Genomic DNA, 27905 nt, shown 5'->3' with positions numbered 1-27905 from the left:
TATAGTATGTAGTAAGTAGAACTATAATGTAAAACTAAATTATTTCAGATAGATGAGAGGGATAGTCACATGATTCAGACTTTAAAAAAAACAACAACACGCAACTTAGTGTTTAGAGCAATGGCTGTAGAGTTAAGCACCCTGTGTTCAAATCCTTGCTTTGCCACTTACTAAGTATATCATTTGAGGCAACTTATTGAGTATACAATTTAAGGTAACCTATTAAATATATAATTTGATGTTTCTGAGCTTTGGGTTTCTCATCTTTAAAAGGAGAATAAATAATAATACCTACTTTATAGGATTGTTGAGAGGATTAGAAATATAGTTTAAGACTGCTGAGCACATAGTAGGAGTTTAATAAAAGCTGGCAGTTGTTGGGTTTGGAAGTTTTGGGCCAGTTTTGTAGGGTGGGGCAGGACATAGCTTTCATGTGTCCTTATTTACATAAATAAATGCAGAGATGCAAAGGGGCCTTGAGCAGTGGCAGCTGGAAGGGAGTGGTAGACATTCTTTGTGGTAGGAATGGCATGAGCCAAGATAGAAAGTTCAGGACAAGTTGGAGGACAGGAGATTGATTTGACAGAAGCCTAGGCTTGTATAATTAGAAAATAATGGCAATAAGGGCATAGAGATTGATTGGGACTAGACTTTGGAAGTCATTGAATGCTAGGTTGAGAAGTATAGGCTTTATGTGGGAGCACAAGAAGTTTTGATATGAGGAAAATGATCCGATCAGAGCATTCATCTTTTGGAAGATGAATCTAGCTACAGAGTACAGAATAAATTGAGGAAGAAAGAGACTGAAGACAGGGAGACTGGTTTAAACACATAGGTATGGCAAGATCTGAGGGTTTAACGGAAAACAAGAGGGAAGGTTTTGGGGAGAGTTGCTAGGAGTCACTGTTGTGAAGATCTCTGGATCTTCAAGTATACCCAGTTTGGAGATGAAGTTCAAAAGAAAGAGTCTGAGTCTATTGAATAGATTACATGGAATTAGGTAACCTCTGAGAGAAGATAAGACTCAGTGTGTACACTTTGGTTGTTGCTACCTTTTTTAAAAAAATTGAAGGGTAAAAGATTCCTGTTTTTCATCAATAAAAATCATATGTTTATGCTATTTCTTTGACAAATGTATAGTCTCCTGTAGAAATTTACTTATCTAACATTTTGAGTTCTTAGCTAACAGGGAATCTCACTTTTAAATTTATTTATTTATTTTTGGCTGTGTTGGGTCTTCGTTTCTGTGCGAGGGCTTTCTCTAGTTGCGGCAAGCGGGGGCCACTCTTCATCGCTGTGCGCTGGCCTCTCACTATCGCGGCCTCTCTTGTTGCGGAGCACAGGCTCCAGACGCGCAGGCTCAGTAGTTGTGGCTCACGGGCCTAGTTGCTCCACGGCATGTGAGATCTTCCCAGACCAGGGCTCGAACCTGTGTCCCCTGCATTGGCAGGCAGATTCTCAACCACTGCGCCACCACGGAAGCCCGGGAATCTCACTTTTAGACATTGTATTTCTGAAGGTATTATCTTAAAATACTTCACTGTAAGCTGAAATTCTTCTGTGTGGTTTTTCCAGCTTTTGTGAATGCAACTGGACTTAAAAAACATCAGTTTTGTGAGCAGAAGTGATGAAAAGTGAAGTGTAGACTTCTTGTTAAGCAGCTTAGAATGTTGAAGGCAGTGAAATATGGAGCAATAAAAAATAGGAAACTGAGGATGTGCTCTTTAGAAAAAATATCACTTTCAGTACTTCTCTCTTAATTTCTTAAGTAAAAAAAAAAAAAATGAGTTAGCAAATGCCATTCTTAGTCATTCTGGTACCTGGTTCTAGCTCCACGCTAATTGTACTTTCCACTTGGCTGAATAATATGTAAGCAAGTTAGCCTAAAGATTTATATTAATATTTCTTTTTGACTGATAAGTAAACTCACATGAGCTGTGAATTATCTGCTTGCTGTCTTCCTTTTATGTTACCAGTTGAAAAAAGAAGCAACCCCTAATTTTTAAAAAGTAAATACAGGTTTGTGATACGTTCAAGGTCTTTGCATTTTTTAAACCATTGAGTTTTATACCTTTCTTAATGTTTCTTTTAGTTTTCAAATATTTTCTAAACTCAGAAATAAAGTCTTTATTATTATTTTTATTCACATCTCTCCCCTTTAAAAGTATCCTTGAAAATATTTTTAAATTAATAAGCAAATGTAGCACATAGTATTGAGGATTGTATATGTGTTATTTTTTTACAAACACTGTTTTTTTAATGTGAAACTGCAAAAGTCCAGATCTGGTCAACTGAGTGTTATTTCATTTACTAGAGACCTCAGATATTCAAAACAGGGATTTAATGTCTCAAACTATGAGATTCCAGTTGAGTCTATTTGAATTGATTTGAAGATATTCCTGTTTATCAACAGAAATCAGAACTACAGCTCATTCCCTAGGACTGATCACTCTTACCCTTCCCTCCTTCCCCCCAAGCATAGCTGAGAACAGAATCTTCCCTGATTTGGGCCATGCTGGCACTGTCACTATGATGTCAGCTATAGCCTTCCCAGTCTGTACTTCTTACATTCTTCGAAGCCTACTTGCTTCTTGGCAGGAAAAATAAGTTATTAGATTGAGTGGCTAGCAGCTCATGGTATACTATTATAAGAAAATTCACAATTTTAAATGTCAGTTAGACCTCAATAAAGCTAAAATTAAAAAAAGAAAATTTATTCAATTTTTACATGAGGCGACATATGAGGTATGTGAAACATGAGTAGACTTTCATATTTTTCTATCCCAAAAGATTGAAATAAAAGAAAATAAAGCCCACTGGTTGAATAGATTATTGTGTACATTTTTCTTACTCTTTTTTCATTGAAAGAACATTTTTTCTTACTCCTTTTGAATAAGCAATTTTGAATGCTAAATGTAAGTTCTTGACTAAGAAATCAGAGTCCTTCCCCAAAATAATCTTAAGCAGTTTGGCTAGTTAGCCAACAAATATTTATTGAGTGATTATTGGGTACCTGGTGCTATTTTAGGAAGTGAAGATAGGGCAGTGAATAGACTGCCCTCTGGAGTTCTTTATACCTGTGGGGTTTGGTGATTGTGGAGAGAAACAGTAAACAAACAAATAAGGGAACAGATAATTTCAGAGGTCACAAATGCTATGAAGAAGCTGTAACAGGAAGAAATGATAGTGATGGAACGGTTTAGAATGAGTGTTGAGGAAAAATTCCCTGATGATATTTAATCTGACACCTGAATGACAAAAAGCCAGACATGTGACGATCTGCAAGAAGAGTGAACCAGACAAGAGGGCCAGTTGGTGCAAAAGCCCTAACGTGGGAAGCAGCTAGTCATGATTGAGAAGGCCATTGTGGTAAGCTGAAGGGAGACTGGTAGATGAAGTTGGCAAGGGACAGATCACAGAAGTCTATGGTGAAGGGTTTGGATTTTGTTCTTATAAGTACAAAGGGAAGACGCAGGATATCACTACCTACCTTAATGGATAAATATGTGTAACTTTTGAATTTGAAGATGGTGTTACTGATGATACTGGCTTAAAACAAATCTGTAGGGTAACCAGTAGTTTTTCCAGACATAGAAATCACTAATTTATGGTACATAAATTATGTTTTTCCAGGGGTCTGCAGAAATAGGAGTGAATTCTTTTTAGTATTGCAAAGAGCCTAATGAAAATTGTGTGTTTGCTCTCAATAGATTTATACAGGTGAAATATTATGTATATTTGCTTTGACCAATAATTATATTGACTCAAATCTTTGAGGCTAATTACCACATTATCATTATCATACATTGTGGTGATTTGCAGGCTGTTAATGAAATAAAACATTGTGCTTACACCTCAGAAACCCAACATTGAGTTTCATTAGTTTTTATGTGTGACAGTTTGAGAGTTCTAATTAGCCATTATAACTGATTAATAAAACGTGAGTGCATTTGGTAGACAAAAGTCTTTAAAGACATGGAATCTGTGGAGAATAAAGGATTTTTCATAGTTAGGTTGAGAACCACAGATAAATGTCCCAATCTCTAGAGGGACTTATAGGGAAAAGGGAACTAGTATTTTTGGGTTGTAAGGTAAAACCCTTACATCACATTTCATCTGCACAGCAAATCTGTGAAATAGGTATAGTTCATTTTTTGCAGATGATGAAGCCCATGGTAATTATATAATTTATGAAAATTCACAAACTTTTTTTTTAAAGTCTTTTTTTTTTTTTAATTTATTTTTGGCTGTGCCGGGTCTTCATTGCTGCGCACGGGCTTTCTCTAGTTGCGGCGAGCGGGAGCTACTCTTCGTTGCGGTGCACGGGCTTCTCATTGCGGTGGCTTCTCTTGTTGCGGAACATGGGCTCTAGGCGCGCGGGCTTCAGTAGTTGCAACACGCAGGCTCAGTAGTAGCGGCACGCAGGCCCTAGAGTGCACGGGCTTCAGTAGTTGTGGCGCACAGGCTTAGTTGCTCTGCGGCATGTGGGATCTTCCCGGACCGGGGCTCGAACCCGTGTTCCCTGCATTGGCAGGCAGATTCTTAACCACTGCCCCACGAGGGAAGGCCTCAAATGAATTAATATCTTAATAAATTAAGTTTAGAGTACTTTCTTTTTTTTTTAAATTTAATTAATTTATTCATTTATATTTTTTTATTTTTGGCTGTGTTGGGTCTTCGTTTCTGTGCGAGGGCTTTCTCCAGTTGCGGCAAGCGGGGGCCACTCCTCATCGCGGTGCGCGGGCCTCTCACTATCGCGGCCTCTCCTGTTGCGGAGCACAAGCTCCAGACGCGCAGGCTAAGTAGTTGTGGCTCACGGGCCTAGTTGCTCCACGGCATGTGGGATCCTCCCAGACCAGGGCTCGAACCCGTGTCCCCTGCATTGGCAGGCAGATTCTCAACCGCTGCGCCACCAGGGAAGCCCAAGTTTAGAGTACTTTTAAATGAATACTTAATAGGAATGGATACCTAAGAGATGAAAGTAGATGCAGATAATCAAGAGATTGAAAGAGACTATTTTAGTGGAAGGTTGCAAAAGGGAAGGGATTATAATACAGGATTTACCATAAGGAAATGGATGGCACATGGAAGTTGCTATGCTAGACTGTGAAAAGAAATTTATCTTCACCAAAAGAGAAATGAAATTGATGAAATGAGGGCTAAAAGGAGATAAATTAACATTGAAGGGTAGAAAAAACACTTTAGGTTAGATATGGTGGCCTAGAGGGACCTTCAGACAGGATATGATGAATCTCATCATTTGTGGCAGTATCACTACTTCATGAAGGATGGAATCTGTCTTGTTGATTTGTGTTCGAAGTACAATAAACCTAGACAGAATGAAGAGTGTTGTTTTTGTGAAGAAGGAACATATTTTTAAATTTGTCTCTAGTTGTCTGAGACTAAGGTTATAATATGACGGGTCTATAAAAGATAACTGTAGGTGATATTTGGTTCTTGGTATCCTCAAAGTGCTTTTTTTGTTTTTTGGGGTTTTTGGGGCTAGATTTCTGTATGACAGCTTTCAACTGCTCAACTGTTGTATCCTGCTGCTCTTTATTCTAATCATATAATCAGTTTAGTAATGACATACATAACCCCCTGGCATGAGATTTTCATGCTTCAGAAAATTGTTTTGCATATAAAGTACAAGTATCAATTTGCCCTGTTGATGTGTATATCTAAAAGTTGATGTGACACTTTTATAAATTTAAATATTTAAGAATATTAGATTAATTTAAGAAAAACCATGGGCAAGTCAGTTGGAAGGTGAATCTTATGTCTTCAGACCCACCTTTATTTGTTTAGATCTTCAGATATTAGGTTATTTTGATGTTGTGTCTTTTACATCCAGATGATAAGTCTGGAACTTAAAGAAAAGTTCCTGTGCCTTTTGAATATTGAGTTTCACACTTGGGACAAACTCCATTGTAAGACATTCTTTTGAATTTTTAATAAATGTTTGGTAACTTCTCACTAGTAGTCAAATGTCATAATTTTTACTTTAAAATATGACAGCATTATAACTCAAGTACAGTTGAAACTATGGGTACGAGGGTTTTAGGTGATGTAGTCATTCTCTTATTTCCATTATGCTTTAGACTTGTACTACTGTCATCAATAGAACAAGCTTGAGATTGTGTCACCACTCAGTGCCATCTGCTTGTGTGTGTATATATATAAGCAGTAGGCCTTAACACTGGATATAAAGAATCATTGCTTTGTGGTGTTCCAAACTGGCTCTGCTTAGGTTCAACTGTACTGTGTTGAGCTTGTGTGTATGTCACATTTTTGATCTTTTGCAGCTATAACATTTCCATAACCATGTATTTAATGTCTTCTGTGTGTTGATGTGCTGAAGATGGACATGTGAAGTTTTTTAGTAGTACAAAGAGAATGCCTATTTAATCAGTAAAATTTTTCAATGATTTTTTTTTTAAAGCATTCAAATACTTGCAAAAGAGAGATGGCTCTATATGAAGGACCAACCATCCTCTCTCCACCTTGTGGTTAATTTTCACAGTATAAGAAACTATTTTTTTTAGTCCTATAAGCCAAAGTGTTTTGTAGAAAATCAATCATATAATTGCTTTTGTCTGCACCATTTAAAGAAATGCTCTATTGTTAAGAGAGAAAAAGTTGATTAACAGTGTTTATATAGTATGATTTCAATTCTTATTTTTTACAAGTTTCTATTCATATGTAGAATATAGGCAAAAAGGAAACATCAGTAGGATCAAAGTTGTTATCGTGAAGTTGGGATTACAGGTGATTTTTATTTTCCTTTTTAAATTTAAACTTTTTTCTGAATTTTATACACTGTTCATATATTTTATAATTAGAAAATGAAGGTTCTAAGATGAGTTCATTATAGAATATGAAATTAAATTTAATAAAGCTTTTAAAGATGAAGATTCTTTGGGGATAAAATGAGTTAAAGGCTTTACAGATGAATTAAACAAATGCATTCCTGAGATGGAATTACATATAATGATAAAATCTGTACTTTAAAGCAAAAACAAGCAAAGTTAAGTTCATTTTCTTGGTGTAGCAAGTGAGAGAAATGGGAAAAGTGTACTATTGATTTGATGACTTGGAAAACTTTTGTTTGATTCTTCTAACTCAGGTTTGCCTCAGTTACATTCATTTGTATACTGTTTTATAGGTAATGGTTTAATTACAAGATATAAATGTATTTATATAAATGATATGCCAAATCTCACATTGAATATTTGGTTATTTGATACTGTATTTGTGGTCAGCAGGCAAAACACTATGGAAGTTTGTATATAGTATCTACCAGCTGTTACTTCACCTCTTTATTTCCCAGTTGTTTTCATCTGTAAAATGGAAAAAGACATGTTTGAGGATTGAATAAGTATGCCTGGCGTACAAAAAGCACTTAAATATCATTGCTGCTGTTATTATTACTACCACCAAAAGTTGGCATCAATGTCTATAAGAAATTGGAGAAGATCACTAGGGACTGAAGCAACGTCTTAATCCTTTGTATCCATTTTGACTAACCCAGTGTATGCTCTTTTAGTTAAGTGGGACTACTACCTGTACACTTAGGTAGATTCATTATTTATGTACACAGTAAATCTTGGCATTTGTGGTTTAACGTTTTAAACCCAGAGTCTTTAACATGGGAGGTTTGTAATTGGGGTAGGCAGAATTTTGAATCTTGCATATTTCAAGGCTGACATGCCAAACATGTTTATTAACTAGCGAATTGAATGTAGCTGACAGCATCCCAGTTATTATTACCTAACAGTGACTTTTGTTCCCTACTTGTTTAATTTTCATCATGGGATTAGAAACGTGTGTTTCTTTGTGAATGATGCCCTGAGAAGGCCAGTAGTTAATACTGGATTTTGCAGATTTAACTGAAGTGAGTTTATTTTAGTGGCAAAATTTATGAATTTTGCTTATTTCTTTTATATTCTTCACAGTGCCTTGTACCCAGTAGAGATAATGGATAATAGGGTGTGTTTGATAGTTTGTGAAGAAATTTGAATCTCCAGGTTCCTTAAAGGAAAGGGAGGAGGTTAGCAGGAATTCCTAGATTTCCGGACTTTTAGGTTATTTTTATTTTTATCACTTAAGTACATAATTTAAAAAATTTCTTAGACCAGATTAAAATATATATCTGTCTGGATTTCATATTTCCATGGAGTGGTATGATGATATAAGTGTGCCTCACTTAATAAAAGCTACTAGTCCTATCCATAGATATGTTGATTTTATTATATCTGCAGTAGGGCCAAGGAATCTGTAGTTTACTCTGCTAGTGGATCCCAGATAATTCTGATGCAGTACTTTTTCAATTTCTTTCTCTATATGTTTTCATTTTAGTATTATTATTTTTTTAATCTGTATTGTATTTTTAAAGCCTTAGGACTATAGGAATAAACTTTATATTTAATAATGAAAATTAATGTTATGTCTTAACTTTTCATTGTATGTCCCCTTTTAAGTAGTTCAATGTGCATATATTACTTATTCAGACCCAAGTAATACCAAGTTCATTGTAGAAAAAATGAGAGTACCAATGAGGCAGTTTCTTAGCCTTTTTATCATTATCACTTGCTCCCCTCACTCCAGTCTTTATATATTTTTCTAATCGTCCCTCTAATGAAATTTTAATACCACAGGTATCATACTGTGTATTTGTTTATTGTACGTTAATCTGTGCTTTGTGCACTAAAAGAGTTAAGATTTTTTTTACCCCCTTAGGAGCAATATTGCCCCTGTTGAGAATGAATACAATAAGCTAAAAGAAAAATCACTCTTAGTTTTACCTCCCAGTCTGTTAACATTTTGGTATACTTCTTGCCCAGTGGTTTTCAATGCATATCTATTTTCCTTCAGAAAATGAGATCGGATGCATAATAGTTCATGCTCCCTTTAAAAAAAATATTGTGAAATTTTTGTGAAAATGAATATATTTTAATATTATATCTAATGGATAAATAATATCAATAGGTGTATTCTGTTATGTGAATTTGCAATCATTTAAAAAAATTATTCCCTATAGTTTTCAATTTTTTTTTTTTTTTTTGGTTGCACCGGGTCTTAGTTGCAACAGGTGGGTTCCTTAGTTAAGGCTCGAGGGCTCCTTAGTTGTGGCACGTGGGCTCCTTAGTTGTGGCATGTGGGATCTAGTTCCCTGGCCAGGGATCGAACCTGGGCCCCCTGCATCCGGAGTGCAGTCTTAACCACTGCGCCACCAGGGAAGTCCCTCAATTTTTTATTATAAAAACTCTGCTATGAATATCATTGTAGTTGAATTTTTCCAGGCATTCTAAATTATTTCCTTAGGATGAATTCCAAGAAGCAGAATTATTTTATTCTGTATATCTTAATATTTTTGATATGTATAACTTATCGAAAGTCCCTTTCTCCAAGGACAACCACTATTAATGTGAATATTTGTCCAGCTTTTTCCTGTGTATATTCTAACATAAGTAGTTTTATAAACCTGTATCTATCTTTTTTTTAATTTATTTTATTTTTAAAAATTTATTTTTTTTTGGCTGCACCACACCACATGTGGGATCCTAGTTCCCCCACCAGGGATTGAACCCGTGCCCCCTGCATTGGAAGCACAGAGTCCCAACCACTAGACCACCAGGGAAGTCCCTATCTATCTTTTAAAAAAGAATAATAGACTGAACTTTAACTATGGCAAATTGCTTTTTTGCCCAAGGCATTTTGGTCATCTTTTCATATCACTATATGTAATTTATCCCATTTCTTTTTAGCAATGTTCTACTGAACATTGGTTGTACAGTGTACAATGGATGTACATTTATCCATTCTTTTATTGGAGGGCCTTTTGTTTCCTGGGGTTTTTTTCTTTTTGTTTTTGGCATACATCTTTGTTTGCTTGTGTTTTTCTGTATCATAAATTCCCATTTATGGTGGAATTGCCGGTCATTTAGGAATTGGAATTGCATTATATGCTTGAGTCTCGTTTTAGGCTTTCACTTCTTTTTCATTCCTTTACATGCCTACTCTGATGTTGGTACTAGATTTTCATTACTGTACTTTATAGTGTTGTACTTGTATATCTGGAAATATAAAAAGTTCTGTTAAGTAGGCAGATGTGCTTTTGTATATTTTTCAGATTACAAGTTACAGTTTAAGTTTGGCTAGGTTTTGTTTCTTCGTTTTTTAAAACACAAGTATTGATATATGTATTTTAACTAGATAAGAATAATACAAATTTTTGAGGATTGACATTTTTAGGCTTGAGAACTTTTAGTGCCTGGCGGTAATTCAGAACTCTTAAAAGTACCTCTAAGTTGCAAAGTAGACAAACAAGTTGTTGAGCTGTGAGTTCTATGGAAATACTTGGAACCACAACATTTCTGTCCAGTATGCCTTTTAATCTTTGGTTTTTTGATTGAAGTATCTTGGATATATACTCTCTCTGCTATCTAACTTTTATTCCATTTAAAAGGAGATATATTCTCTCTCTCTTTGTACATTTTTGGTAATGTACTTATTTTAGATAACTCATAATATGCTGTTTCTGTTTATTTTTACAGAGTTCCTTTATATTATTGTCTTCAGAGTTATTCATACATTTTTCTGAGGCTTAGAGTTCATAAAGTTCAAAATATATGAGAATAGATCTATTGAACATTGCAGAAGAATTATACTTTGGTTTTCTTTTTTTTTTAATAAATTTATTTTATTTATTTATTTTTGGCTGCGTTGGGTCTTTGTTGCTGCGCGCGGGCTTTCTTTAGTTGCAGCAAGTGGGGGCTACTCTTCCTTGCGGCGCGTGGGCTTCTCATTGCGGTGGCTTCTCTTGTTGCGGAGCATGGTCTCTAGGCATGCAGGCCTCAGTAGTTGTGGCACGCGGGCTCAGTAGTTGTGGCGCACGGGCTTAGTTGCTCCACGGCATGTGAGATCTTTCCGGACCAGGGCTTGAACCCGTGTCCCCTGCATTGACAGGCAGATTCTTAACCACTGCGCCACCAGGGAAGCCCCTATGCTTTGGTTTTCAAAGTAGAAGTGCTTTTAGGCTTTTTTTTTAAGGCACTAATTTTTTTCTGAGACAGTTTCTCCTTTAAATTTAAATTTAACTGCTCACACCATTACTAAAATCTTTAAATGTTGATTCTGACCCTACTTACTATGATTCTATCTATGACCTAACTTTTTTCTTAAGACACACTTTTGTTTTTTAATTTTATTTATGTATTTATTTATTTGTTTTTGGCTGTACCGTATGGCTTGTGAGATCTTAGTTCCCGGACCAGGGATTGAACCCGTGACCTTGGCAGTGAAAGCGTGGAGTCCTAACCACTGGATCGCCAGGGAGCTCCCTAAGACACACTTTTGAGTGAGACTTTCAAATGCTCTTAGTGTTCTGGAAGACTTAATTTACCTTTGTAATGAAAAATCTCTCCTGAGAGTACTATGTTCACCCAGGTTAAAAACTAATCATAATAAATAGAATAAATGATATTCAGTACCTAGGCAATTCGGACAGGACTGTTTTCTGAGAGTAGTCTCTCTTGGAGTTGAGTTGTTACCACAGCTAGCTTAGGCTCATTACAGAGGCTCACATTGCTTTGGGTCATGGTTCTTCATCTAGCCAAGTGAAAAACCAACCATTTTCCCTTGTGGTATGGTCTTCCTTGCAAGTTATGTTTAAAAAATTGACATCTCAGATGTGATTTTTGTCTCTTACCGTTTAACCAGGTTTGAGATTTTATTCTTTGGTGCAAACTTTAACTTAAACACTTTGTGAATGTACACGAAACTGAATCTTTTACTCAGACTCACAGTAGCAAGCAAATGACAAGCCATGCTTGAGCGTTAACTCACTATGACTTTAGATGTTTGGCTGAGCCTGTGTGATTGCTTGGATACTGTCTTAACCACCCCCATTGCCTACTTTCTTTTCTGAAGCCTGAAGCCATATTATAAACTTCAGATTCATTTAAATGAATTGTCCATATAAGGAGGATATTTGATTTTAGCTAAACATAATGTGAGATCATTATAAATGATTATAAAAATTAGAATGTATAATAGACATTTGTGTTTGTAAAACTTTGAAATATTTCCATTTTATTTTTTATTATTTAAAATATTTCCCCTCATGTTTAAGTATTTTGATAAATTAGTACCAGTAAAACTTCAGTTAGTAATAGTCATCTGGTGGAAAAGATTCTTTAATAGATTTGTTAGAATATACATCTCTGCTGAACATAAAGGTTGGGGAGATTTTATGTCTTGTGCTCTGACAAAAAGTAAACTGCTTTCTAGGAAGGTATCAAGTAATTTTTACTAGCTCTTTATGTAATTATTTTGCTATTCAAAGTATAATTAAAGTAATCTTTGAACATCCTTTTAGCCATACTGTTTTTAAAAAATTAATTATTTTTAATTAAACAAGTAATACATTATAAAAAATACATGTGACAAAAATACAGATTGAGTAAAAAATACAGATAAGGCAAAAATAATAGTTATCAGTTTACTATGTATCTTACAGAAATGTCTTGTGTAAACATATATACATGTATATGTAAAAATATTTAGTTTTGTTTTTATACCTGCTTTTTTTTTTTTTTTTTTTTTAAAGGTTTTAGATGTAGAGTTGAGACATGAAGACTAGAAATGCACTTTACTAGCATGCTGTGGTACTAAATGAAAATTCCATTCTTGGAAGATAAGTTTGTCAAGTTTCCCCATCTCTACTTTTGCCCCTCCCCTCACCTGTCTTCTTTTCTTTTGATCACCACTCTCCTTGAAAGGAGAGAAATATACTGTGGTAGGTCTCAACCCAGGATTGGCTGTATATTAGAATTAACTGAGGAGTTTTAAGAAATATCCACATCACAGCTCCACCATCCAGATTCTTATTTAATTGATCATGATGAGGCAAGACATGTGGAAGGAGAACATGCTTTATCTTAGCCTTCATATAGAAGCTTGCCTGAGCTTCTGAGTTCAAGTATGGTTTGGGGGAGGCACTGATTGAATCCAGTGGGGCATCTTCCTGAGTTTTCTATCTTCAAACAGGAAGATAAGCATAGGTCTTTGTCATCCCTCAAGTTCTCTGAGGAATACACTGCCACAAACTTCTTCATTTATTCCATTGTTGGTTCATCTACAAAGTTTGTAATACTTTAAGGAAAACCAACATCATTAATGCTGTGCAGATTAGATAGACAAGAAGATGAGTGATAAAGCAGTGTGATGTTGTGGTTAACCACACAGATGCTAGAGGCAAACAGCCTGGGCTGTAATCCTGGTTCTGTAATTTATGTCTGTTGCGCTTGGGCAGGTTTGTTTTAACCTCTCTGCCTCATCTATAAAATCAAGATAATGGTCTCCACCTCATAAGAATGTTGTAAGGATTAAAAATATTAATATATGTAAAGTGCTGCAAACTGTTTTGTACATACATGGTGAGGATTCAAAGAATAATAGCTACAATTAATTTATTCCTTTTCTTGTATCCTCCTTTCTAACATTTCCTCCCTTTTGTTACCCATTCCTCCTGAAGATAGGTTAATGCTTTTCTTTGATAAACTAGATTGGGGTCAGCAAACTTTTTTCAGTAAAGACACAGATGATAAATATTTTAGGTTTTTAGGGTCATGTTGTATGTGTTGCAATATTCAGTTCTACTGTTGTAGGGCAAAAGCAGCTATAGACTATATGTAAACAGATGTGCATGGCTGTGTCCACTTTATTTATGAACACTGAAATTTGAATTTCATATAATTTTCACGTATCACAAAGTACTGTTTTTCTTTTGATTTAAAAAAAAGTATTTAAGAATTATTTAAGAAAACAATTCTTAGTTTATAGGCCACACAGAAACAGGCAGTGGACTAGATTTGGCCTATGGGTCATAGTTTGCTGATCCCTGAACTAGAGTAAAGGAACCTGAACATTCTGACAGCTGTTTTAGACACCCTTTCTTTCTTAAGGATGCCATCATTCTTTAATTTCCCTGTACTTTGGAGGAATCTAGAAAATTAGTTTTATTGCCAATAGGTTTAGAATTTAAAAATTCTACTCACCAGCTTTGATCTTAAACTATTAGCACATGTGTCAAACAGCGAAATCTTTGTGGACTCTCTTTCTCAAACAGTGACATATATAACTGTACTGGGCTTTCTTTGGTTGCAAGCAACAGAAACAGACTTTGTCTTGTTCTCAGCACCAGTATACAGCAGATGTTTGTATTAGTCAGGGGTCTCCATTGAAACAGACCAGTAGGATTACAACGTGTGCGTGCGCACACACGTATTATACATATACACATATACATTTTGTGTGTGTGTGTAAAAATAAAGAGGTTTATTTCAGGGAATTGGCTTCTATGGTTGTGGGGGCTGGCAAGTCCAAATCTATAGGGCAGACCAGCTGGAAGCTTTGGCAGAAATTTTCACGATGGAATTTCTTCTTTAGTGAAACCTCATTTTTGCCCTTACGGGCTTTCAGTTGGTTAAAGGAGGGCTCCTCACATTATTAGTAATCTCCTTTACTTGATGTTAACAACAGTTACATAATACCTTCACAGCAGCACCTAGATTAGTGTTTGTTTGAATAACTGGCTACTATAGCCTAACCAGGTTGACACATACAGCTAACCATCACATAGTTCAATAAATATTTTTCCAATAAAAGGATGAACAAATGTCTGAAATGGTTAATTTAAGCAGAAAAAAAGATATTTATATGATGGATGTTGAATAACAGAACTTACGTAAGAAAAAAGTATGCAGGCCTCAGGAAACCCCAAGAAGAACCAGGACAGTTTGCAGGGGTCAGGACCTAGGTAGCAGCAACGAACAGTGTCTTCAGTAGTGTACCACAGTCAGAATGAATCAACTCTAACCATTTTCCATCTTCACATCATTCTGCTCAAGATTCAGCATCATGAGAAATTCAGCCTAATTGGCTGGCTCAACATCCCTTGGTGCGATACCTCCCTTGCCTAGTGGTGGGTGGAACACTTTGATTGACGTTCCCACCAACACTGCTGTGCGGGAAACAGGTTATTTCCCCACAGAGTGTCAGGATAACCAAAAAGAGGAGGAAGGGATACTAGACATGCAAAAATAACCTTAAATGTGAGGAGGGACAACTTTATCCACTGAGTGGGACTTGAGGGGAAAAGATGATAGTGACTGGACTTGGTAAATTTATCAGTGAGGGGAGGGAATGAGAGAGGAAGTAGAGCAGAGATTGGTAAAAGGATTGATATGCGGTACTAAGGGCCCAGGTGAGATTTCATATCAGAAATTTGTAGTAGTGACATCACTTACATAATGGTATTTTCTCCAGCAATGAAGAGAGATTTTAAGATTCATTCATGGTTGATGTTACCGGCTGATTTGGGGGGAAAGAGGAATATATGACACACAGGGTGCTGGGCAAAGAATAACTCAGACAAAAATGGTGATGATGATAAAGAGCAAACACTTCTAGAGTCCTTACTCTGTGCTAGGCACAGTTATAAGTTTGCTTTAAAGATACTAACTCATTTACTCAGAATAACCCTGTGAAGTAGGCACTGTTTTCCCCGTGAAGAAACTGAGGCACAGAGAGGTTAAGACATTGCCTGATATGACAGTGCAAGTGTCAGAGCTGGACTTCAAACCCAGGAACTTAGGTTCAAAGTCTGTGCTTAGCTACTATTAAGTTACACTGATGATCACTCTTGGAGTCCAGGTTTAGGAGGGAAGGAAAAATGATAGTCTATGAGATGACGAAGGGATCACAGTGTCAGAAGTTTCAGTGAAGTGGAAAAACTGCTGTGGGGGTTTCCTCAAAACACACACACACACACAAACACACACATACACACATACACACACGCACACACGCGTATGATTATACCAGGCCAGGTATTGAAAAAAAGGATATTTATTTAGACAGTTACCAATAATTCTTAATGATGAGTAGCTTTTTTCATGAGTCATATTTAGACTGCACAATAGTTTTTAATCTGTTTTTGTGTGCTAATAGTAAGATATTCTTGTAAAAGTCAGCCTCTCTGTTTCCTTTTGTATGCTCCACCACCTAGTTTTGACAGAACCCTAGTAAATGACCAGATTTTTTCTACTCTTTCTCTTTCCTCTCATAACATTAACTTGGCAGACTTTTTCATTTTTCTCTGTTTGTATCCCCTAGTATACTTCTGCCTACTTAGTAGGGGAGCTCTGCCAGTTAGAGCTAGAGGTGTTTTTTTCTAATTTGGAAAGACAGCCTGTGTCTCTCTGTCTTTTAAGTTCTCCATGATATTTCCTTTTCTTTCCTTTTTTTTTTTTTTTTTTAACTTGGTGCCCAATTTGTAAATAAATTTCAGCAAATGTAGACTTAGGGAATTAAAAAATGAATGCATCCCTTAGAGTGGAGCATCTTCTCAACACAGAACCAGTTTGCTTTTTTGAAAAGTGTTTGGCTTTTTCCAACAGTTTTTGTTAACCTACAGACTATATAATTGATAAGTTAATCAAACCAAACTTTGAGAAATGGGATTATAGTATTTTTTTCTTGTTAAATTTGGGTAACTGGTTTTATCTTCCTTTATATTTCATTGTCTCATTTTTAGTAGATAAACATAATAGGTATTTGTGGCATTAGGGACCATTGTAGTATTGTTTTTTTCTGTATCAATCTAGATAGTGAGGTAAGTTTGAGGTTTGCTCTGCTTGGTGTGCCTTACAGATTGATTCAGGCTAATATTTCAATTATTCGCTTCCAGCCAGTGAAAGGCATTGTTAGAAACAGGGCTCTAGATCTAAGATTGTAACTTCTAGAAAATTTAATTATAGATATTTAATTGTAGTGTCTCCCTTTGAACCCTGCCCCTCAAGGCTTTAGAAATACTTAAGGTGTCCCGTATTCAGGTAGTTTTTGATTTGACTGTAAATACTTTCTCCCAGATAACAAGCTTAGTCCAGAGATAGGCCTCAAAGTTAGCCCTTTATATGCTTGTAGAGAGAATTTCAATACTTATTTCTTATTGATTGATCTCTTTTAGCTAATATGAAGTTATTTAAATTGTTTTTTTATTATACTATAACAACAAAAGATTGTAGTAATTCATTTTTGAAGACCCTTGAGAATCATGTGAGTCCAAAAGTATTAGACTCAAACACAGTGTTAGGAGTTGGTGATTTCGTCGTTTATTTGTAAGTAGCATTTTTCAAATTTCACAACTTGTATATGTTCTGACACTTTCATACATGACAAAGGATTAAGATAGGTCTAGATGCTGAGAAATTTCTCCTTATCAATGTGAATGTGTACGGATGTTGTAGATAACATTATTAGTCTTTTAGTCTGTACTGTATTGAGAATTCTATTGTTCAGTGAAAATTGCTGGTATACTAAGTGTCTAGAACTAATTCTACACAGAAATTGCTGTATAATCATTATATTTTCAGGTATATGTAGAAAATCACTGTTCAGCTGTGATATAATTTCTCTTTACTTGTGGTATTTTGTGTGTGGTTGCTTAGAAATTTTATCATATATAATGGGAATATTTCTTTTTTTGACAATTTAAAGATTGTTCCCATACCCCTACATTTTGTTTTTGTAATTTTAGTTATTTTATTAAATGTTATTTCTTTGGCAGCTCTTTTAATATCCTTAAATATTTCCATGTTTGTGACCCTTCATCATTGCCCTTCAACATACTGATGTCAGGTGCAAGATTTGGGGTGTTTTTTCCCCCCATGCTATGTTCTTTAGATAAAAGAAAAATAAAATTCATTCAGATATGACTTTTAAAAAAATTTATCAGAATTAATAACTTAAAAAAATTTTGATCAGAATTGCATTTTCAAGGAGACTCTTGTAATATATTGGTTTTTGCAAACATGCAGCCTCATTGTGTACCAGACCTTACATTGATGTACGTAGAAGTAAAAATGGGCTTAGGGAAAGTGGAGGTAAAGTTAGTTGGTTATGCTGATGGAAAGTGGGTGGACCTGGGTTACAAATATTTCCTGGTGATCATTTCTGCCAACAGAATTTCAAATATTTAATGTACTCCTCCTCTGTAGCAAGTAATCTAGCGCATTTTCAACCACAGTGACTACAGATTTAAAGTCATTGGAATGGGCTTTCTTAAAAGAATTCAGCCATTGTGAGGGAAAAAACCTACTGAAACAAGGCTTAATTTTGAACTTAAAAAAATTAGAAGCCAATGTTAGAATGAGTATGTGTAGGATATGTTATCTCAACCCTTCACCAATCACCTTATTTTGTTATGTGGTCTTTCGGTCATTAACTACTTTTTATCAATTTTGAGTACTTGGATATGGAAAGAAAATGAGTTCAAGCACACATTTGGAAGTTTTGCCTTTTTCTTGGATTTCGTTTTTGGTTTGCTTTTGCTATAGAAAATGAAGTCTGTTAAACACAGTTTATCTTACTTTAGGTTAAGAATGTGAGCGCTAGAGTCAGGTTGTCTGAATTCTAATCCCTGCTATGCAGATTACTGTGAGCTTTGGTAAAATATTTTTCTTAGCCTCACTTTCTTTAGCTATAATATGAATAATAATAGTAGCCCTACTTTATGGTCATAAAAATCAAATGGTATGGTCTGTATAAAGTACTTAGCATGGAATATTATATATTATCATTGCTTTATTATTCCTTCTTTTCTGCTGATCAAAACTTTACTGCTGATTCTGGCTTCATCTTTGAGGTTGCTGTTTGGTTCCCATTGAATTTTTAGCAGGCAGCTTGGTATTTAAAGGAATATTTAGTACATTATTCCTTTTAAATAGAATAAGCTAAAGATGCAAAAGAATGAATGTTGTCTTAGATTCCTAAGACCTGGGGAACTGGTCTGAATGCTTTTACGCACTTGGTTAACTTTTGTGCCACTCAGAATGTAAGACCAGTTTGTGCTGATTTCCATTCTTCTTTTAGAAAGACTTAAAAAAAAGAATCACCATAGTATTCATTGATGTCATTTGGACCGTTAGGAAAAATACTTGTTATACCTCTAAAGACCCAGAGAACTCTTGTTTATACTTATTTTAGTAGTGAAAACTTGGTTTTGGCTTAGAATGCTTCTAACAATATATGAGTCATATTATTTGTAGGGTGCTTTTTATAAAATTTTATAAACTTTGTCTCATTTGATCGTCACAATTCTGTGCAAAAGGTAGGACAGATGGAATCACTCCTACTTTTAAAGATGAGAAATCTGGACTTGGAAGAAGTTCAGTGACTTCCAGAGATAAATAGCTAGTTGTCTGCTCTCTGATACATTAGTTTTCATTCTGTGTCCAAGAGTTTCTATGTAGAATCAATTCCTTCTTTGTGATCAACCTACAATTTCCAGAATGTAAAACTCAAATTGTTGAAATTACCAGATTTTCACATTTGCCAGAAGTATATACCTTTTGTTTTGTTTTGGTTTGTTTGCTCGTTTGTTTTTTGGCCAGTAATCAAGTTAGAGCAACAGATATCAAGTTCTGCCATAGTATATTAGTATAATTTTAATGTTATTTGTAGCTTTAGGATTTAGAGGTAGTTGAGTCAGAAGTATGCCCTTAAAATACATTTGGTGCTAGAAAGTTAATTGCCTCTAAATATAATTTTGATTCAAAGGGCATTTATAAAATATTTTTTTTCTCTGATTCTTAGGATATTCGTAGTCAAGCTGCCCAATTTCAAAAGAAAAATTATGTTTTACTTTTAGTACTCATTTTAAAAACTAGCATGCTTTATTTATATTGTGTAAATACCTATGGGAAGATACATATGTATTTTTTTAATTGGGGACATTCTTTGTGCAAGATGTTCAGTTCAAGTATTTTTAAAACCTCTGCTTTTGTATTTATGGGCTCTGTGCATATCACTGTGAAGGAATATAAAATAGTTCTTACTTTGCTTTCAACGAAGTTGACATTGATAAAGAAGGCCAGGCTAATTATGAAACAATCTGAGTAGAGGTTGCCAAACTATAGTCTGAGGCCCATTTTTGTTTGGCCCTCAAGCTAAGAATGGCTTTTGCTTTTGTTGTTTAAAAAACAAACAAAAACCAGAGAAGAATATGTAACATAGACCATCCCTGGCCCTCAAAGCATAAAACATTACTGTCTGGCCCTTTACAGAAGAAGCTTGGTGACTATGAATTAGAGGAATATGTCACATAAAATAAAATATAACCAGAGACATTAGGGGATACAAATCAAAACCACAGTGAGATACTGTTTCACACCGACTAGGATAACTGTAATCAAAAAACGGGCGATAGCAACTGTTGACAAGGATGTGGTGAGAATGTAAAATGGTACAGCCACTGTAGAAAACAGTTTGGCAGTTCCTCAGTAAGTTAAACATAGAGTTACCATATGACCCAAGCAATTCCCTTCTAGGTATACACCCAAGAGAATTGTAAACAGGTTCACAATTAAAACTTGTGCAATATGTTCATAACATTATTGGTCATAATAGCCAAAAAGTGGAAACAACTCAGATATCCATTGAATGGATAAACAAAATGTGGTATAGCCATATAGTGTAATATTCAGCCTTAAAAAGAAATGGAGTACTGGTACATGCTACAACATGGATGAACCTTGAAAAACATTATAAGTGAAAGAAGCCAGACACAAAAGGTCACATATTCTGTTACTTCATTTATAGATATAACTAGAATAGTCAAATCCATAGAGACAGAAAGTAGATTAGTGGTTGCCCAAAGGCTAGGGGGAGGGGGAAATGGGAAAGTGACTGCTAATGGATATGGGGGTTTCTTTTTAGAGTGGTAAAAATGTTCTGGAAGTAGATAGTGGTGATTGTTGTACAACCTTGTGAATGTAATTTAAACCACTGAATTATATACTTTAAAACGGTAAATTTTATGGTATGTGAATTATATCTCAACAAAAGAAGATGTAACCAGAGACTAAGTAGTCTTTATAAAAGAAGTAATGAGAGGTCAGGTAAAGAAGGCTACAGGCATGGGTTAATGGCTATAACTTTGAAGTTGGGGCTTGAAATGCACCCTGAAGGGCTTGGAGGATTTGGATAGAAAAAGAGGAAGTGGGTATGGCATAACACCACAAGGGGTATAAACCGAGGTATTTGTGTTACACAGAAGAGGAAGAAGTGGCTAGACTAAGAGGGAAAAAGACAAACTGAGTCTCTTGTTTTCATGGGGCTTCTAAACGTGCATATTTAACTGATTTGGGATCATGCTTTGTGCTGTCATTTTCATGGAATAAATTGTATATTCTTCTAGCCTGAGACAGACTTTTTTTTTTCCAGCCAGAAAGCAAGAGCCTAAGGGCTGTCTCCATGGTACTTTTAACAGGTTACTGTAAGAATTTTAGTTCCCAGTATATGTGTTGAAGAATTTGCCATCATCTTTTTTGTTTTGTTTTATTAAGTCATACAAAGTATCTATCTGATTTTTTTGTTGATATTCAGAACAAAAATCTTTGATAATACTGTTCCTTATGCTTGCCACTTTGCACTATAAAATTCATTCATGTGTATTGCCTCATTTAATCCTCTCACCACACCTATGAGATAAATGGTATCATTCCCATTTTAAAGATGAAAGAGGGCATGTAATAGAGTGATTAGGAGCCAAGATGGAGGCACTGGAGTCAGAAAGCCTAGATTCAAATCCTGGTTCTGCCATTTACTAATTGTGTTTGAATTTTGATTAAGTTATTTAACCTCTCTAGGTTATATGTTTTCTCTTGTGTAAAGTGGTAATTATAATATCATAGAGTTGTATTTAAATAAGTGACGAAAGTAAAATTCCTAGAGTCATGCTTGGCACATAGTAAGCTCTCAAAAATACTGTTATTTATAGATCATGAGAGTTGAATGAGGTTAAGAAGTCCAAAGTCTTCTAGCTGATAAGTGGTAGAGCCAGCACCTAATTACAGGTGGTCTAAATCCAAGTACCATTTTTCTAGTTGCTTTTACCAGATTTTATTATATACTTACTTATGTATTGCTCATACATTTATAAACCTTCGTTTAAATGGAGACTAGATAATAAACCAGATATTAATAGCACAAGAAACTTTCTAACTTCCTTACAACAGAACTTTCCTACACCCAGTCTTTTGCTTCAGTCTGCTGATACCCACTCCTTAGTAGTTATAAACCAAATTATGAAAAGGGAAAATGACAAAGGAAAATACAGATTTAACATAATTAACAAAAATTAACTTGAACATGATAAAATAAACAATTAAAAGTAAATAACACCTGCAGGGAAAACTTGCAGTAATCAAAAGGGTGACTGTCCTTAATTAATAAACATACTAGACTGATAGATAGGAATAATAACTTTTTTCAAAACAAATGAGAAAAGAATAGGCAGTTCGCAAAAGAAAAAAGATGTGACTGATAAGTATTTGGAAAACAGTTTAACCTCATCAGTTAAAGAAATTTAAACTAAAGCAGGGTAATATACCTTTGATGATACAATTAACAAAATAAGAACATTTAAATTGTAATAAGCAAATTTAAGTTGAAACTCTGTTATTGGGGATGTGGTAAAATGGGACCCACATATTCTTTTTTTTTTTTTGACCGTGTGGGATCTTAGTTCCCCGACCAGGGATTGAACCCATCCATACCCACTGCAGTGGAAGCTCCGAGTCCTAACCACTGGACCACCAGGGAATTCCCGAGACCCACATATTCTTGATATGGGAATGTAAGTTGATAAAACTATTAATCTCCATGAAGAACCTTCAAAAAGTTCCTAACCTTAAATCTAGTAATGATCTATCTGAAAATGTAACCCAAAGAAAAAATAATAATTCTGGATAAAAATGTATGCATAGATTCATTGCAGGGTTATCTATTATAACAGAATGTTTGGACATATCCAACAAAAAGATAGTTAAATTATTGTACACTTATTGCAATATTATTTGATACAGAGTTTTATTAAAATTTCAATGACCTTGGAAAAAGATGATGAGATAACGTATGTTTGGGAGGTGGAAGGAAGAAGGATTCAAAATTGCAGCCCTGTACCCTCTAGTGTCAAGCAATAAATCTAGTCTTGAGAATAGTTTATTGTGGACAAAGATTTACTAAGTAGCTCTTGAATGTTTGATGTACTGAGCTTCTACCTACTGTGAAAACAGTATAAACAAAACCCCTTTTGAACCCAAATCCTCTTTCCCTTGTCTTAGTGACCACCCCATTTTTCTGTTCTTTAAGTAAACTCCTCAGAAAAAATCATCTAATACTATTTCCAGTTTGTCATCTCTCAGTCTTTCTTGAACCCGGTCAGTCTTTTGGCCCTAGGTTATGCCACTGAAATGAGTTCATCAAGTCTCCAGTGACCTCCAGTGGTCAGTTCTCAGTCTTCGTCTTACTTGACTTGTCAGCAGCATTAATAGTTGATCACTTCCTTTTCTTAGAAATGTCTTCTCTTTGTTCCAAGAAACCACATATTTGGTTTTACCCTTACCTTACTGGCTGCTGCGTCTGGTCTTCCTTTGCTGGCACCTCTACCTATGATTTACTTTAAGTTAGTATGGTGAATTACATTATTTTTAATATTGTGATAAAATACACATAACATAAAATTTACCATTGTAACCATTTTTAAGTGTACAGTTTAGTGGCATTAAGTACATTTACATTTTTGTGAAACTGTTAACACCATCCATCTCCAGAATTTTTTTTCATCTTCCCAAACTGAAACTCCATACCTGTTAAACACTAACTCCCAATCTCCCCGCCCCTGGCGACCACCATTCTACTTTCTGTGTATGAATTTAATTATTAACTACTGTAGGTACTTCATGAATGTGGAATCATACAGTATTTGTCCTTTTGTGACTGGCTTACTTCACTTACTATGTCCTCGAAGTTGATGCTTGTTGTAGCAGGTATCACAATTTCCATTTAAAGCTGAATAGTATTCCACTGTATGTACATACTACACTTTGTTTATCCATTCATGTGTTGGTGGACACTTGGGTTGCTTCCACTTTTGGCCTATTGTGAATAATGCTGCTGTGAACACGGGTGTACTACAAATATGTGGTTGAATCCCTGCTTTCAGCTCTCTTGGGTATGTACCCAGAAGTGGAATTGCTAGATTATATGGTAATCATATTTTTAATTTTTTTGAGGAATTGCCATACGTTTTTCCACATTCCCACCAGCAATGCACAAAGGTTCTAATTTTTCCACATCCTCACCAACACTTGTTGTTTTCTGGTTTCTAAATTTGTTTTGTTTTGTTTTGTTTTGTTTTGTTTTGTTTTGTTAATAGCCATCCTAATGGATGTAAAGTGGTATTTCATTGTGGTTTTGATTTACATTTCCCTAATGATTAGTGATGTTGAGTATCTTTTCATGTGCTTATTGGCCATTCGTGTATCTTCTTCGGAGAAGTGTCTATTCAAGTCCTTTGCTCATTTTGTTTGGGTTTTTTTTTTTGTTGTCGTTGAGGTTTAGCAGTTCTTTATTCTGAATATTAACCCCTTATCAGATATATGATTTACAAATATTTTCTCCCATTCCATCTGTTGCCATTTTACACCATTGGTTGTGTCCTTTGATGCACAGAAGTTTTAAATTTTGATGTAGTCCAATTCATCTATTTTTGCTTTTATTGCCTGTACTTTTTATGTAATATCCAAGAAATCATTGCCAAATCCAATGTCATGAAACTTTTCCCTATGTTTTCTTCTAAGAGTTCTATAGATTTGCTCTTACGTTTATGTCTTTGATCCATTTTGAATTAATTTTTGTATATAGTGTAAGGTCAGGGTCCAACTTAATTCTTTTGCATGTGAATATCCAGTTTTCCCAATACCATATGTTGAAAAGACTGCCCTTTCCTCATTGAATGGTGTTAATACCCTTGTCAGAAATCATTTTACCATTTATGAAAAGGTTTATTTGTGGGCTCTTATTCGACAAATTTTGATATGGTGTGTTTATTTTCATTCTGTTGAAAATACTAATTTCCCTTTTGATTTTTTTCCTTGAATCAAGGATTATTTAGAGATATGTTATTATAGTTTCCAGATACTTGGGGATTTTCTTGATGTCTTTCTATTATTGATTCCAGTGTGATCAGAAAACATACTTGTATGATTTAAATTTCTTTAAATTTACTGAGACTTATTTATAGTCCAGATTATGGTCTATCTTTTTAAATGTTCCATATGCCCTCAAAAATAATATATATTTTGTTGTTATTCATGAAGTATTGTAAAAGTATAAATTAGATCCAATTGATTGGTGGTGTTGTTCAGTTCAGCTATGTCCTTCCTGATTTTCTGCCTGCTGTCTCTATCAATTACTGATAAAGGGGTGTTGGAGTCTCTGGGTATAATGGTAGATTCATCAGTTTTCCCTTGTTGTTCATCTGTTTTCTTGTTGTTCTAGAGCCGGGCTCTAGAGCGCAGGCTCAGTGATTGTAGCACACTGGCTTAGTTGCTCTGCGGCATGTGGGATCTTCCCGGACCAGGGATCGAACCCATGTCCCCTTCATTGGCAGGCGGATTCTTAACCACTGCGCCACCAGGGAAGTCCCCAAAGTGCGTTTCTTGATCCACTCTGACAGTCTCTTTCTTTTAATTGGTGTATTTAGAGTTGATTTTTGACTAGCGATTTTTAATGTAGTTGGATTAATAGCTCCCATAGGTGTTACTGTTTTCTGTTCATTGCCCTTGTTTCCTTTTTGTCTTCTACGCTTTTTCTGCTACCTTCTGGTTTTAACTGAGCATTTTATATGATTTCATTTTTTCTCTTCTTTTACCATATCAATTATACTTTTTTTTTTAGTGGTTGCACTTGAATTTGAAATATACATTTACCACTAATCCAAGCCCAGTGTCATATAACACTATACCACTTCACAGATAATACAAGTACTTTATAACAGTTTCCAATTCCTAAAATCCCTTATAATGTGCTGTCATTCATTTTACTTATCCATAAACTATAATCATCTAATACATTATTGCTGTTATTTCAAATTGTTGTCTGTTAGATCAATTAAGAATAAGAAAAATAAAACATTTTATTTTACCTTCATATATTCATATTTAGGTCCAAGTTTCTGACTTAAATCATTTCCCTTCTTTTAAAGAGCTTCTTTTAATATTTCTTGCAGAGCAGATCTATGGCAACAAATTCCACTGAATTTTTGTTTGAGAAAGTCTGTATTTCTCTGTCATTTGAAGGCTAACTTTGCTGGATTTGCAGAATTATAGCTTGGTGGGGTTTTTTCTTTCAACAGTTAAATATTTCACTTCATTCTCTTATTTTTGTGTAATTTCTGAAGAGAAGTCTCAGGTAATTCTCATTCTTGCTCCTCTAGAAGTTCGGTGTTTTCTTTCCCCCTCCGGCTTCTTTCAATATTTGTCTTTGATTTTCTGCAGTTTGAATATATTCCTAGGTGTAGATTTTTTGGTATTTATCCTGCTCAATGTTCTCTGTTTGGCGTCTGTCTTCTGTTTATTATTTAGTAACCTTTTTTCTCCCAACTCTTCACTCCTTTTGGCCCTATCTTTAAATATATCTGGAAGATAACTAATTCTTACCACTTCCACTGCTACTGCTTTGGTCCATATTGCCATCTTTTGGGTTTCATTTGCCTTCAAATAGTTCTCCCTGCCTCTGCCCTTGACCTCCTCCTTCCTTTCACCACACAACAGCTAGAGAGATCTGTCTAAAAGTTCAGTGAGAACATATCATCCTTTGATCAGAACTGTCCAGTGAGTTCCCATCTCATACCAAGTAAAAGCCAAAGTCCTTACTATGACCTAAAAGCCATCTTTAAGCTGTCTGTTTCATCACTTACCTTATCTCCTACTAATCATCTCATTACTCCCCTCCAATTAGCGTGCCATCCTTTCTCTTTATAGAAGTGACCAGACATCTCAAGGCTTTTCGATTTCCTTTAGATGTCTGCATGACTCTGTTCTCTTACCATTGCCTTTAGGTCTTTACTTGAATATCACTTTGTTTCAAACTACAAATCTTCCTGCCCTATGAACTCACTATACCCCCTTTCCTGTTTTACTTTTCTCCAGAACACTTTACCAACTGACCTGTGTCTGGCAGGAGAGAGCATGGCACAGTGGAGAAAATGGAATAAAGCCAGTTTGGCTGGAGCATTGAGAAAGAGAGGGAGAAAAACATTGTGAAATGAAGCTAGAGTGGGAATTAGGGACCAAACTGTGCAGACTCTTGTAGGCCATGTTAACATTTTTTGGCTTTATCCTTAAGGGTAGTGGCAAATCACTGAAGTATCTTAACTGGAGGGATTTGGGAAGAGGGTCACTATCATGATTAAATATGTATTTGTATAAAGATTATTCTAGCTTCACTATGGAAAACAGATTGGGGGGTTGAGGGGAATTAGATGTGAAGGGACCCGATGAGAGGCTATTGCAGTGATCTAGGTATAAACTTATGATAGCTTAGTCTACTGGGGGGGGGGGTTGATGGCCATCCAAAAAAGAATGTTTGGAACTGATTCTTACCAAGAAATCCATTTATAAACATATGTGGTCAGCAATTCATAACTCTTAATTGCTAAATTAAGATCTCCCATTTATAGAATCTCCATTTAGTTCCATTATGAGAAAATGAAAATCTCTCACCCAGTGTTATTCTTCTTGAAAATAAATTCTAGAAATTCTATAAATCAATAGTCACATTTTTTTTTGTATATTTCTTAGCATTAGGCACAGAATCCAAGATCCCTGATTAAGTTTAATTCTCATTTAATGGCCAATTTTTAGACCTGATCAAACTGATTTGTCTCATGAAAGCAAGCTTTAAATAATTTTCTTATTATGTTTTTCTGACCTCCTCTCATCTCAGATATTAAGAACTTGATTAGGACTAAGGTTGTCCTGAACAGGATATTTTAA

The 27905-nt window shown here is 35.2% G+C and overlaps 1 protein-coding gene across 4 annotated transcripts in view; it reads left to right on the top strand.

The window, feature by feature from the left end:
• RAP1A (RAP1A, member of RAS oncogene family) overlaps positions 1-27905 on the top strand; it is a 74730-nt gene that overhangs the window by 8307 nt on the left and 38518 nt on the right. The gene's annotated exons all lie outside the window — the stretch shown is intronic.

The sequence above is a fragment of the Eubalaena glacialis genome, chromosome 3, assembly GCF_028564815.1.
Source record: "Eubalaena glacialis isolate mEubGla1 chromosome 3, mEubGla1.1.hap2.+ XY, whole genome shotgun sequence".
NCBI classification, from domain to species: Eukaryota; Metazoa; Chordata; class Mammalia; order Artiodactyla; family Balaenidae; genus Eubalaena; species Eubalaena glacialis.
Note: the sequence above shows the minus strand (reverse complement) of the source record. Positions and strands in the feature narration are given on the sequence as shown.